At 46.3% G+C, this 14,621-nt stretch overlaps 1 long non-coding RNA gene and 1 other non-coding gene across 2 annotated transcripts; one reads left to right on the top strand and one right to left on the bottom strand.

The window, feature by feature from the left end:
* Positions 1-10,279: 10,279 nt before the first annotated feature.
* Positions 10,280-13,189, bottom strand: LOC125401207 (uncharacterized). The gene is made up of 2 exons (XR_007232255.3): positions 13,158-13,189; positions 10,280-10,491 (listed from the first exon to the last, which is right to left on the bottom strand). It is a non-coding gene; the product is annotated as an uncharacterized LOC125401207 (long non-coding RNA).
* Positions 13,190-14,178: 989 nt separating this feature from the next.
* LOC148121210 (U1 spliceosomal RNA) lies at positions 14,179-14,342 on the top strand. Its single transcript, XR_015738659.1, has one exon. It is a non-coding gene; the product is annotated as a U1 spliceosomal RNA (small nuclear RNA).
* Positions 14,343-14,621: the final 279 nt, after the last annotated feature.

The raw sequence follows: 14,621 nt of genomic DNA, 5'->3' as shown, positions 1-14,621 counted from the left end.
TCTCACAGACAATGAATTTGGTTTTGTCTTTTTTTTTTTTCCTTAGAAATCCCGGCTAGGGGCTGGAGAGACGGTTTAGTGGTTAAGAGCATTGCCTGCTCTTCCAAAGGTTCTGAGTTCAATTCCCAGCAACCACATGGTGGCTCACAACCATCTGTAATGAGGTCTGGTGCCCTCTTCTGGCCTTCAGGCATACAGGCAGACAGAATTATGTATACATAATAAATAAACAAATATTTTTAAAAAAAGAAAGAAAGAACGAAATCCCGGCTCAACACAAATCTTGCCGAATTCATCTTTGGTTCCGTAGGAAGCCATGTTTAGGTACTGTCCGATTTAGATTGCTACTGCCGTGATAAACCCCATGACCAAAAGCAGCTTGGGGAAGAAAGGGTTTATTTCTGTTTACAACTGTAGTCCATCATGGAGGGAAGTTGGGGCAGGAACCTGAAAACGGAAACCAAAGCAGGGGCTATGGAGGAACACTGCTTCCTGGCTCGCTCAGCCCACTTCCATATACCACCCAGAACCACCTGCCAGGGGTGGCACCGCCTCCAGTGGACCGGGACCTCATCCATCAGTCACTAATCAACAGAATGCCCTATAGACTTGTCCACAGGCAACGCGATAGAAGTATTTTCTCAGCTGAGGATCCCAGATAACTCTAGCTTGCCTCAACTTGAAAAAAAAAATCAACCAGCCCAGGTACTAAGTCTTGTGGGAAGTTTTCTTGGGGAGAGGAATGTGTTTATTCAGCCCAGAAAGGACATCGACAACAGACCCTAGTGCCATATGTCCCCCAGGACCAGACTGACACATCAGGTGGGAACCAGACAGGGCTGTGTGCGCCAGTCTTCAGTGTCTGTGCCACTGTGTCTGCAGGACACATTCCCTTTTCCAGACAAGCTCCGGGCTCCCTGGAGGATCTGCTGCAGGACAAAGGCAGATTTTCACCAAGGGGCCCTGAAAGCGTCAACCTGTCAAGAGCCGCTACTGTGTTGTCGCCGTCTTTGGTGAGGACATTTGTATTACAGCTCTTTGGCTATATTATTCCATGTGCCCCCGCCCCCAGATGAGTGAGGGGCGGAGAACTGAAAAATGGCATTTGTAGTGAAGAGCACAGGCCCCATAAATTTAACAAAACTTCAACAAAGATAGTTATCAACGGCCCGCCAGCCATCCCAGCTTCCATCCAGAGGGCCTTCGGAGTGATCCTTCATCTGGCGAAGGACGGCGATACAGTCGGAGACCCACATTGGAGCACCGGACTGAGCCCCCCGAGGTCCAAGTGAGGAGCAGAAGGAGGAAGAACATGAAAAATGAAATCAGTACTGCGAGGGATGCTATCACCCACTGATACAAGGGAACGGATCTGATGAGAGTTCACCAAGGCCAGTTGGACTGGGACTGAACGAGGACGTGATCTAACCAGATTCTCGGAATTTGGCCGGATTCTATGACTGTGGCTGGCCCGAAGTCTTTCTGAAAAGCCATTGACTATGACACTGGGACCTGTTTCCTCTACATATACTGGATTTTGGGGATCCAGTCTGTTTGGACACTCACCTTCCTGGACCTGGAGGGAGGGGGAAGGAACTGGAACTTCCCACAGGGCAGGAAACCCTGACTGCCCTGGGGGACGAAGAGGGAGGAGGAGGGGGAGTGGGGGGAGTGGGAGGGTGTTTGGAGGGGGGGCGGAAATGGAAACTTTTATAATTTAATAAAATTTACTTAAAAAAATAACAAAAAAATAAAATAAAAAAAAAGATAGTTATCAACGGTGCCTAATTTGGTTGATCTACAGCCTCAACTAACTGATATAGCACCATTAATAAAATCCCAAGACAGAAAAAACCCGAAGGTCAGAAAAGCAAAGTAGACGGTCACTGGCTCTTACCTCTACCTCAGTCCGAAACAGCGATCCTGCCTCCAGGAATCTCAGAATGAGACTGTGTCTGAGAGCTGTCTGCTCCTGTTTTATAATCCTCTTTAATGCCGGGATTAAAGGTGTGCACCACTACCGTCCAGTTTAGTCCCAGTGTAGCTGCTGGGACTAAAGGTGTGTGTCACCACTGCCTGGTCTATAAGGCTGATCCGTGCGGCTGTTTCAGTCTCTGCACTTCAGGCAAGCTTTATTTACTAAAATACAAATGAGATATCACTACACACTGACGCTGGGAGAGGATTTCTTCGCGTGCTGAGAAAGTGCTCCCGGGATTCTGACTGCTCCCCAAGAGCGACCGCTGGACACAGGTCTTCTTGGAGTGGGAAGCTATTTTTAGCTTTTGCTATTCTCTTGGATGCCGTTTCCCAGGTTTCATTAACGTGTGAGTGTGTTCTGCAAAGGAAGAAGGCAGAACAGGTACAGAGTGCGGAGGGGAAGACCTGGATTTTGGGTCAATCTGGGTTGCTCCACTACGGCAGCTCCTCGCACTCACCGTTTGGACCCAGCCACCCAGCTCCACCTTCTTGGTACCAATACAAGGTCAGTGTTGAGAGCCCCCATCCATAGACCTGCCACGTGATTTCTCCTCTTCCCCCGAGATCACCCGAGTGTGCTTTGCTCAGATTAAACCTGGTCCTTGACTTTTAATTCGGCTCCCTTTGGTTTGCTGCGTGAGCGGAGAAACCCACGGCTGGGAGTCTCAAAATGGTTATCATTGCTCTTGACTGGAATTGGGTCTAGCACCCATGTGGGTGGCTCACAACCACCTGCAACTCCAGTTCCAGGGGATCTAATGCCTCTGACCTCCAACATCAGTGTTCACATACCACATTCATCCCCCCACCCCTCCACACACACACACACACACACACACACAGACATAATTGAAAATAAGTGTTTATTTAGGTGATGACACCTGTAGAAAAAAGGACCTTTTTTGTCTGTGGGGGCGGGGGTCTAGACAGGGTTTCTCTGTGTGGTCCTGGCTGTCCTGGAACTTGCTTTGTCAACCAGGCTGGCCTTGAACTCACAGAGATCCACCAGCCTTTGACTCCCAAGTGTTGGGTTTAGAGGTGTGCGCCGACGCCAACGCCGCCACCACCACCCGTCAGAAACAGACTTCTTTTATCAATGTCTCCTTTTATTTTCCCTGCTGTACAAACCAGCAGCAATGACACCTGTGTGCAAACACATTTCACATACAGTAGAGCCCTACTGTCTGCCATTCAAGTTGGCAGTCAGAGTCAACCATTCAGAGCTCAGAGATGACCCGGCAGGGTGGTGTGCACCTTTAATCCCCAGCACTCAGGAGGCAGAGACAGGAGGGGCGGATCTCTGTGCATTCGAAGCCAGCTTGGTCTACAGAGGGAGTTCCTGGACAGGACCCAAAAGAAAACCTGTCTTGAAAAACAGAAACAAAACAAAATAAAAAGAACTCAGTATGTACGAATTCCCAAGCCTCACTCAAGAGCTTCAGGAATGTGTCTAAAATTAAGGTTAATGATTTAACAAGTTAATTATATGGCTTCCTCTGGCAGGCACCCAGTCTTCCCAAGTCTTATCAAATTCTGCCAATGCTTGAAGGCTTGATGAGGGCCCTGTGAGATTGTGATGATCCGGAGAGCATGTAGAGATTACAGTTCCACAGCAGGTAGGGCAAGCAGACACACTGACTGAAGCAAGGGCTGAAGCGTGAACTCTTCCAAACAGAAAGAGTACGCTCAGCTTCCACAGGGTTAGGATGACATCAGATAACAAAATGGCCCCCTCTGCTGGATCAGGGCTGGAATGACATTGTTAGAAGAAAAATGAGGAGGAAAGAAAGGAAGGGAGGGAGGGTGAAAAGGAGGGAGGGAGGGGAAAGGGGGGAGAGGAGAGAGAGAAGAGAGAGAGAAGAGGAAAAAAGCCAGCGAGATGACTCAGCAGGTAAAAGTTCCCGTCGCCTGTCATGTCACCAAAGCCTGACCACCTGAGTTCTATCCACAAAACTTTTTGTGGAAGGAGAAACCAGCTCTGGAAAGGTGCCCTCTCACCTACACACACACACACACACACACACACACACACACACACACACAGTAAAAAAAAAAAAAACATAAAAAAGAAGTGAAGATGTTAGTGCTCGGTTTTCTACGACAGGCAACTGTAAGACATTTTAGGAAAAGCAACAATTAGCACTTAAGGGGAGCATTTTCTGTGATCTAAATGATTGCTTACATCAAGACTCTCATTTCCAATAGAATGTTCTTGTAATTGTGTCTAAAAAGTTCTACAAAATACGGCTCAGAAGCTCGACCTGGAGATGCACGCCTTTAATTCCTAGCACTTAGAAAACAGAGGCAGGTGGATCTCTGTGAGTTCCATGCCAGTCACAGATGCATAATGAGACTCTGTCTCAAAATCACAGTATGGGGGGAAGATATCAATGGTAGCATGCTTGCTTAGTGTGCACAACATTCTAGGCCTGATCCCAGGTGAGCCCTGCCAACCAACTGAACACCAACAACAAAAACAAAACACCAAAAAAAATTTAAAAAACAGTGGAATTTGAGTATTATCCTCAATTGCTTAGCTCATTGTGGTGGCTCACACCGATAACTCCAACAACTGGGACTCTGAAGGAGGAGGATCGCTAGGAGTTCAAGGCCAGCCTAAGTTATCCCGTGAGACCCTGTCTCAACAACAACAATTTGTGGTCCAATGTGCTGATACACACCTGCAATCCCAGCATCCAAGATGCTGAGGCAGGAAGATCACAAGTCTAAGGCCAGCCTGGGCTACACAGACCTTGTCTGAAAACAGTAATCAAGGTCTGCACATGACTGCTGCGTCTTCCGGTCCACGCGTCCCCTTTGGTCGAGAGCTTCCTGCAGCCTGCATTTTGCAGATCTCAGCTCCTTAGTGGCAACATCTGTCCCTTCTCCCAGCCTTCAGTCTCTACAAACCACAGGTGGAAGCTAAAGGGTCCTTGGATTTGCCCTTGGTGCTTTGGCAAAGGTCCTTCATGAGTCATCGTGTGTCCGTCAGAGGCTCCTCATGTCAGGCGGTGCCCTTAAGTTCTTACTATGACAAAACAAATGTCCTGTAATGCGTGGTTACCTATATGATGACAGTCCAACATCGTTCCTTCCTTCCACATCATTAGTAGAAAACACCATCAACTGTATGGGGTGTGCATTTCTCATAGCAAAGCAGAAGGAGCTGGGGCTGAGGTAAATGTCTGTAATCTCAGCTCTTCAAAGCTTAGGCTATATGGTGTAACCTCTCTCCCCTCCCCCAAAGAGAAGTCAGTTGTTTGTTTGTTTTTTAAGATGTATTTATTTATTACTACATATACAACATTCTGCCTCCATGTATGCCTACAGGCCAGCAGAGGGCACCAGATCTCACTGTAGATGGTTGTGAGCCACCAGGTGGTTGCTGAGAATTGAACTCAGGACCTCTGGAAGAACAGGCAGTGCTCTTAACCTCTGAACCATCTCTCTAGTCCCCTGAACCTATCTTAAAACGGGGGTGGGAGGAGGAAGTGGGGTGATCAAAACACAATACCCAGCCAGGATAAATGCTTAAATCTTTATCTACCAGTGTCCTAAGTAAGGCTTGGTTTCTCAGCACCCTTTAAACGGTAACAATACATTTGTCCCAGTCAGGATCACTCCTGCTGTGACGAGACACCAAAGCAAGCTGAGGAGGAAAGGGTTTATTTGACTCACATATCCATAGTCCATCACTGAAAGCAGTCAGGACAAGAACTCAAGCAGGGGGCTGGAGAAATGGCTCAGCGGTTAAGGGCATTGCCTGCTCTTCCAAAGGTCCTGAATTCAATTCCCAGCAACCACATGGTGGCTCACAACCGTCTGTAATGAGGTCTGGTGCCCTCTTCTGACCTGAAGGCACACACGCAGACAGAATATTGTATACATAATAAATAAATAAATATTAAAAAAAGGTGACTGTAGCATGTGTGAAGTTGACATAAAACTAGCCAGGACAATTTATTATTTTTTTAGGAATATTATTAACCTTTAGTTTTAAATATACTTGATAATTTATTTTCTTTCAGGTTTTGCCCTTATTGATACTAAAGTCATCCTATTTTGGACAGCGGAGGCACATGGTGTACTCATGAATGCAGGCACATACCCGTGTGTGCATGTGTACACAGAGAGGCCACAGGGGTCATGGAGGTCTTCCTCTATGGCACGCCTCTTTTGTTGTTGTTGTTATTGTTGTTTCATTTCACTTTGGTTTGTTTTTTGGGGACAGGGTTTCTCTGTGTAGTCTTGGTGTCCTGGAACTCCCTCTGTAGACCAGGCTGACCTTGAACTCACATAGATCACCTGCCTCTGCCACCCCAGTGCTGGGGTTAAAGGAGTGCACCACCACCCACCAGTTTCCACTTTATTTTTTGAGACAAAGTCTCTTACTGAACCTGAAGCTCATCTATTGACTCAGTTGGTTGGCCGGGGGTTCTGCGGATCTGCCTGTCTCTTTTTCCCTGGCATGAGACCATGGGCATGCACCGCCACACTCTGCGGATCTGCCTGTCTCTGTTTTCCCTGGGATGAGATCACAGGCATGCACCGCCACACTCTGCTTTTTTTTCCGTGGGTTCTGGGGATCCCAACTTGGGCTGTCCTGCTTGCATGGCAGGTGCTTTATTGAGCTAAATATCTCCTCAGCCCCAAGGAAGAGTCTCCTGTTGACTCCAAGTCTTTTTTGGATGGCCCCAGTCATCTTTGCAAACTTCCATACTCCGGTTAAACAAAATTTCTCCAGCTCATATGTGTCCTTCCCAAGATCTAGATGCAGTGATGCCTCCAAAGAATCCTGGTTCCCTTTGGTGGAAAATGGCCATTTCAGGCCATGATCTGGAGGTTAGGGTGGTTATGGCTTTAGGCTAGTTTTTTTTTCTTCCTTTTCTTTCTCTTTCTTCTTTCATTTTTGTTGACAGTATATTTTGTAGCCCAGGATGGCCCTGAACTCCTGAGTCTCCCTCCTCCACCTCCCGAGTGCCAGGATTACAGATGTTTGTCGTCATGCATGATTTATACGTGGTTCTGGGATTGAACTATGAACTTCTGCAGGCAAGACAAATTCAACCCAACTGAAATCCAAACATGGGTAACCTCAGAAATCTAGTTTTTATTGCTTTGGGAATGGCAGAATTATAAGGTTACATATTGCATTGAGTTATCATACCATAGCAAACAGCTAACAAACACAAAATGACAATTCTGCTAGCAAAGTTATAATTGTTTCTTCAAATGATCTTTTTTTTCTATGTTATTTTTTAATGCTAACCATAACCACCCTTTTTGAGGGGGAGGGGGATGTTCAAGACAGGCTGCCCTGGCTATCCTGGAACTTGCTCTGTAGACCAGGCTGGTCTCAAACTCACAAATCACCTGCCTCTGCCTCCCAAGTGCTGGGATTTGTGCACTACCACTGCTCCAGCTATTTTCCTTCTTAAAATCACAATTAAGTTTAAAAATGTGGTAGAATATAGGTTAAATAACTTAATAATTAGAATAGTGTTGGGTCCAGCGATGGGGAGGGGGGGTCACACAAAGGTGGGGACAGATCACCAAAGTCTAATAAACCAGAAACAAACTTTATTCCAGAAACCAGAATCCAGGATAAAATAAAAAAATAAAATAAAATATCTCCGTGGGGCACAAAAAGCTTATCAGCTAGCTGAGACCACAGCCAGAGATGGATTTTGTTAGGCATGTGGCAGAGGCCGGCTTCTGAACACATCTTATACTAGGGGCACAAGGCATTAGGTCTGAACAAAGGAATTTTTATAATCTCGAGGTAAAACTTAGATTCAGATTGCCTTATTTTACAGTCTCCATTAACAGAGTTTTTTAGTTAAATTAGTGTTTGAACTTAACCTATTGTCTTCCCTGGTCCTTCCAGGTGGTGTTTACTGAAGCCCTGTGCTCTCCCGCTTTGATGCTGCCAGTTTCACATAGAAGGGATAATGCGTAACCCAGAGGACATATATCTATTTCCTAAAAGTTGACTCGGCTCATATCCGTAGGCTAGCTCTCAGTTTGCAGAGAGATGCTTTGGCCTTGTGACTAGAGCTATGGGTTGTAAAGCGGAGTAACCCGCTGTTAATAGTTAATCCTCAAGCTGCTGAGAAAGCTGCTGACAGTCTGTTCTCGTTCTCCTGGGCTTACAATTTTATATTTCTTTATTTCTACATTCCTATTTCTGGAATCTACATTTTTTTTTCTTATTCTTGGACTCTTCAATAGGGACAAGAATATCACAAATATAATGCTCAGAAGAAAACCTACCATTGGCCAGGTGGTGGTGGCACATGCCTTTATTCCCAGCACTTGGGAGGCAGAGGCGGGTGGATCTCTGTGAGTTCAAGGCCAATATGGTCTACCAGCTAGTTCCAAGACAGGCTCCAAAGCTACAGAGAAACCCTGTCTCAAGAAAGAAAGAAAGAAAGAAAGAAAGAGAGAGAGAGAGAGAGAAAGAGAGAAAGAGAGAAAGAGAGAAAGAGAGAAAGAGAGAAAGAAAGAAAGAAAGAAAGAAAGAAAGAAAGAAAGAAAGAAAGAAAGAAAGAAAGACGGGCTGGAGAAATGGCTCAGCGGTTAAGAGCACTGACTGCTCTTCCAGAGGACCCAGGTTCAATTCCCAGCACCCACATGGCAGCTCACAACTGTCTGAAAATCCAGTTCCAGGGGATCTGACACTTTCATACCAATGCACATAAAATAAAAGATAAATAAATCATAAAAATTTTTAAAAAAAGGAAGGAAGGAAGGAAGGAAGGAAGGAAGGAAGGAAGGAAGGAAGGAAGGAAAGAAGACGGGCTACCCTCAAACTCAGATCCACCTGTCTCTGCCTCCCGAGTGCTGGGATTAAAGGCATGTGCCACCACTGCCTGGCTCTTTGTTATTTAACTTCATAATTAACTTGGGAGATTGCCCCTGGTAGTGTTTAGAGACATGCTTTATACCTTTTTACTTAGTTAGCTCCATCTGTGAGCAAGTGTTGGGTTTGCCAAGTACCCGACACCATGCTAAGTAACTTACACAGATGATCCCATGTAATCCCAGAACAACTAAACAAGGCTGCCACTCTTGCAATTACCAACCTACAAATGGGAAATTCAGCATATAGACAGCACCATCTGCCAAAAATGAAAACAAAGACCTAATCCATCAAAGTCCATGTTATGGGAAAGTCTCTAGATGTACTAACCTTGCTTTTTGGCTTCTGTGGTTTGGCTTCTGGCTGACTGTTCTTGTCAACTAACATAAGTCAACCCAGAACACAGTGTCTGTGCTTAAAAGCTCACCCTGACAAAGGCTCAGGGCTGCCCTGAGATCCTGAGCACCCAGTGTAGTTACTGGCTGGATAATAAGTTTCTATCGACTTAAACCAATGTCCGAGCAGTCTCCTCTGGTGAATACCCCACCACATTTCTGGAGATCCCAGACACCGGCTTGAGACACTAGGGCTCTCAGAGTTCCTCGGAGCAAGGAAGAGTGTGGTGAGCAGGGGACTCCCAGAGCATGAGCAGCCAGAGAGGTTCCGGACCCTAAGGCTCCCTCTGATTAATCGCTGGCTAACGATTCAGACACCTCCACCCCGAAAGAAACCAAGTTAGAAAGTTGTTCACCATTCTATCACCTCCCTAGGTTAAGTCTGGCTAAGATACCTTCTGTTCGGACCCAGAGGAGAGGTCAGATGTAGCTGCTGATCCAGTGTCCAGGATCCATGTTAGATGTCACTGGATCCCTCTCTCTGTTTATGGGGTGTATGAGTGAGTGTGTGTGTGTGTGTGTGTGTGTGTGTGTGTGTGTGTGTGTGTGTTTCTGTCAGTTTTATTTCTCTGACTGACCAATGGCTTTCTCTCCTGTGAGACTCTCCCCCACAGTCCAGTGCCCTCTCCTGTTGGGGACCTGAATCCTTTTGGCTCTGCCAGGTGACCCAAAGTCCTTCCCCAGTCCCATTCCAGGAGCAGAAGCTCTTGACCGCTTTGTTGTCTGACTTGGGGTCAGGCTTGGTCCCTGCGTGGAGGTGGGGAGAGGCCAGCCCTCTTATCCAGGCTCTCCCTCCCCTCCCCCATCTTCTAAGCAGAATACACACAGTGTCCCCCCACCCACCCTGTGAGCATCCCCATCCCCCATCATGCCTGCAGCCCCAGGGAAGCAGAAAAGTTCCCCTGGACTGAGCCCAAAAGGAAAGAGGAAGTTCCACTCCTTTCTCTTTCCTGATTTGTATCTCCTTTTCAACCTATGATCCATAAAACCCGCCATTCTCTGGAAAAAAAGTAGAAAAATCGCCCGCGGGCTGTGCAGGGGGTTGCTATCAGGCACGTTCATGATATGATCTACAGAAAAAGAGGGCTTCTCACTGCATGAGGAAAAGGACATTAAGAAATTGTGTACTGGGCTGGAGAGATGGCTCAGTGGTTAAGAGCATTGCCTGCTCCTCCAAAGGTCCTGAGTTCAATTCCCGGCAACCACACAGTGGTTCACAACCATCCATAAGGAGGTCTGGTGTCCTCTTCTGACCTGCAGACATACACACAGACAGAATATTGCATACATAATAAGTAAATAAATATTTTAAAAGAAAAAAAATTGTGTCCCTCCTAGAGTCCTAGAGACTACTTGGCTTCCCCTACAAATCGCTGTCCTCCCCTGCTGTGCTGCTGACCTGGCTGCCCAACAAATGGCCCAAAGACCAGTGGGGACTATCGATACTCTGACGACATACCGCGACCCAGAGCGGCCTGAGACTCCATAGTAAAGAAGAAAGGAAAGCTCAAACCCACAGGTTGAGAGTAAACCCACACCAAGAGGAAGGTCATTTCCCCAGAAACAACAGGCAGGACTCTAGTACTGACCTTCACCAGGCTACTCGTCTGGGGTCCACAAAACTTTCGGAGTTGCTGACACCAAGCTATGGTAGACCTAGGCTGGAAAGTCTAATGCGGGATGTCTTGGCTAGATGTTCAGGTTTGTGCTCAAGTGAATCCAAAACAGAGAGCCTTACCCAGAATAAGAAAACAAGACCCCAGCAAACTTGGGGACAACTGACTTCACAGAGACCCTGCCTGCTGGGGTCACAGAGACCCTGCCTGCTGGGGTCACAGAGACCCTGCCTGCTGGGGGAGGCTAACATACCTGCTGTTTTTACAGATAGCTTTTCTGGGTGGGTAGAACATTCTCCACCTGAACTGAAACTGCTCAAGTAGTAGCTAAAAAGCTCCTCCAGGAACTAGTCCCCTGATTTGACATCCCCCTAGCAATGGGGTCCAACAAAGGCCTGGCTTTCACAGCCAAAACCTTCAATTAATAGCTAAAGCTTTAGACATAGATTGAAATGTCATTATACATATAGACCCCAGAGTTCTGGTCAGGTAAAAAAAGAATAACCAAGGCATTTTAAACAACAACAACAACAAGGGGCTGGAGAGATGGCTCAGAGGTTAAGAGCATTGCCTGCTCTTCCAAAGGTCCTGAGTTCAGTTCCCAGCAACCACATGGTGGCTCACAACCATCTGTAATGGGGTCTGGGGCCCTCTTCTGGCCTGCAGGTAGACACACAGACAGAATATTGCATACATAATAGACAAATAAATAACAACAACAACAACAAAACAAACAAAAACTCTAACAAAACTCTCATTAGAGTTCAGCAAAGAGCCAGGTGATGGTGGCACACACCTTTAATCCTCTGTGAGTTCGAGGTCAGCCTGGCCTACAAGAACTAGTTCCAGGACAGGCACCAAAGCTACAGAGAAACCTTGTCTCAAAAACAAACAAACAAACAAACAAACAAAAAACCAAGAAAACAAAAACAAGCAAACAAACAAACAAAGAATGGATAGGTCTCCTTCCTTTGCTTTGCTTCATATAAGGAGGTATTTATCCCTAATGAGATTAGGTCTGGAGGACCTCCCCCACTGCTGCCCAGGCACAGAGAGCAGCAGTTGGCAGGAACTCTCAAGTCATTCCTTTCTCTACAGGTTAGTCACTGGACCATCCAAGAGACTCAGCCGGCCTCCAAAACTACCACCAAACTACCACCAGCTTCAGCTTTTTGAAGTCTGGTGATACTGCCTGGGTCAACAGGTAGTCAGTCAGAGACGCCCTGGAGCCAACTTGGAAAGGACCTACATAGCGATTCTCCACTGCTATGGCTGTGACAGTCCACTGCTATGGCTGTGACGGGAGATGGCATTACATCGTGGATCCATCACACCCAGGTCAAGAAAACAAACCACAGACACTGCCAAATGAACTGTTATATTAAAATGTGCTACATTTGTTCATGCTGTGGAACATTTGTTTAATGATGCAAAGACGTGGTGCATTCTTTTATGTTGCATTTGTTTAACTCTGTGAAGCTGTGACTCTTTACCTGTCTAAAACACCTCATTGGTCTAATAAAGAGCTGAGCAGTCAGTAACAAGGCATGAGAAAGGATAGGTGAGATTGGAAGGCAGGGAGAATAAATAGGAGGAGAAATTTGTAAGAAAAGAAAAAGGAGGGGGCTGGAGAGATGGCTCAGTGGTTAAGAGCACCACCTGCTCTTCCAAAGGTCCTATGTTCAATTCCCAGCAACCACATGGTGGCTCACAACCATCTGTAATGAGGTCTGGTGCCCTCTTCTGGCCTGCAGGCAGAGTACTGAGAATACTGTATACATAATAAATAAATAAATCTTTAAAAAAAAAGAAAAAGAAAAGAAAAAGGAGCAAGAAAACAAGGAGAGGAGGGCATTGGTGACTAGCTCTCCAGCTACACAGCAAGCCATGGAGAAAGAAATAAAGAAGTAAAGAAAGCTATATAGAAAAAAAAATCCCAGAGGCTTCCTATTTGGCTTATTTGGAATCATCTAAGATAAGAAAAGTTGGCTAGCAAAAGATCAAGCTAAGGGTAGACATTCATAAATAATAAGAAGTTTAGGTGTGTGATTTATTTAGGAACTTGGTGGCAGACCCCCCCCCCCCGCCCCGCCCAAAAGAGTAAAAGAACAAAAGCAGTCTCCTGGACTATGGCCCTATTGAAACTGAGGTTTCACTGGGCCCCAGATCCTCCCACTACGTGGCCCTCTACCACTTCCCTCTACCACTTCCTGAATTTTGTGTTTTGCTCAGAGATACAAGAGAAGATATTAGCTAGTACGACTACAGCCTAGCAACCCATATTCCAGCTTGACCTTTACTTACTGACGCCCACTTTAAGTGTCCGGTTGGTTATCTAAAAGGAAAAAGAAAAGACATATGTATCTTTTGAACTAAAAATACAAAATTTACAATTCTATGCACACACACCCTACAGCTGAACTTCCTAGTTGCCAGAAATAAAGGAATCTCCATTATAAAAATTGAGACTGTCAAACTGAGACTTTCTAAAAAATTCCTTTAAAAGATTCTGGCCTTTGGGGAACAGGAAAAACCCAGGGAATCAGATTCTACCCCACAGAATAGAGTTCATCATTCTCAGACAGAAATCAGTCAGGATTGATGGGTTAGACACCCAACCCCTGGACCACACAGGATAGGAACTAGCCAGACTGTCAGCCCATTGACTGACAAAACTCACTGTGACTGGCGGGAGCCTAAACTAACGTTAGAGGACTTACAAGGGGCTGAAACTAGTCTAGAATTCAAAACCTTTAACCCAAGCATTTCCCCCTTTTCTGATGCCTGCTATTCTGCCTTATGTGTTAGTTCATCTAGACAACAACATTACCGAGCTCCTGAGACTACTTGGTGGGCATATATTATTGTTTTGATTAAATATGCCCCTTCTGATGTTTTCCACTCTAAGTAGACAGGTTGATCAGAACCTAGAGGTAATTTAAGATAACAGGAATCCCCAGTAGTGGATGATGTCACACACCCAAGATCAGAAGTTTAGGGCCATCACAGGCTCTCTCCGGAGAAGAGCCCAGCATGGGGGGATATCCGGTCCGCGGTGCCGTCGACCGGCCAAAAAAAAAAAAAAAGAGTGGGGCGGGGCGTATGCAGATGAGTACGAGCGCAGGGGCTGCCGGTCCCGCAGGACTCGAAAGTCCGCGTTCCGTGTATTGAATAATTCGGTGTCGTGAGTGTGATTTCCATAGGAATAAGGAGCACATCCAGCGGTCTCTATGTCATGAAGGTGAGGCGGTTGCGCGAGGACGATCACCGTGTGTTGAAAAGGTGTGCGTGATGAGGGAGGGCGTGCGCTCGGCCAGAGCAACTCATACTTACCTGGCAGGGGAGATACCATGATCACGAAGGTGGTTTTCCCAGGGCGAGGCTTATCCATTGCACTCCGGATGTGCTGACCCCTGCGATTTCCCCAAATGCGGGAAACTCGACTGCATAATTTGTGGTAGTGGGGGACTGCGTTCGCGCTCTCCCCTGGCTTTAAGGTTCAAAATTAGATTCTAAAGCTTAAGCCTTTATGTAGTGCCATAGTCAAATAGTTGTCTTCTTGCATCTGTGTTCTCTTGTGTCAGCCATCTGTCTTAAAGGAGAAATCTCAGTGAGAAAATGTTGTGAGTTCTGTCTGGAATACTTTACTCTGCGTTCGTGCAGTATCCCCAGGAGCTAGACATACTGATAAGTATAAGCCACCATGTGACTGGTGTGGGGAACACAGCTGAGTCTTTCTCCAGTACCCCTTTCTACTTTCATGTCTTG

This window comes from Myodes glareolus, chromosome 8, assembly GCF_982192425.1.
Source record: "Myodes glareolus chromosome 8, mMyoGla1.1, whole genome shotgun sequence".
In the NCBI taxonomy this organism is placed as follows: domain Eukaryota; kingdom Metazoa; phylum Chordata; class Mammalia; order Rodentia; family Cricetidae; genus Myodes; species Myodes glareolus.
Note: the sequence above shows the minus strand (reverse complement) of the source record. Positions and strands in the feature narration are given on the sequence as shown.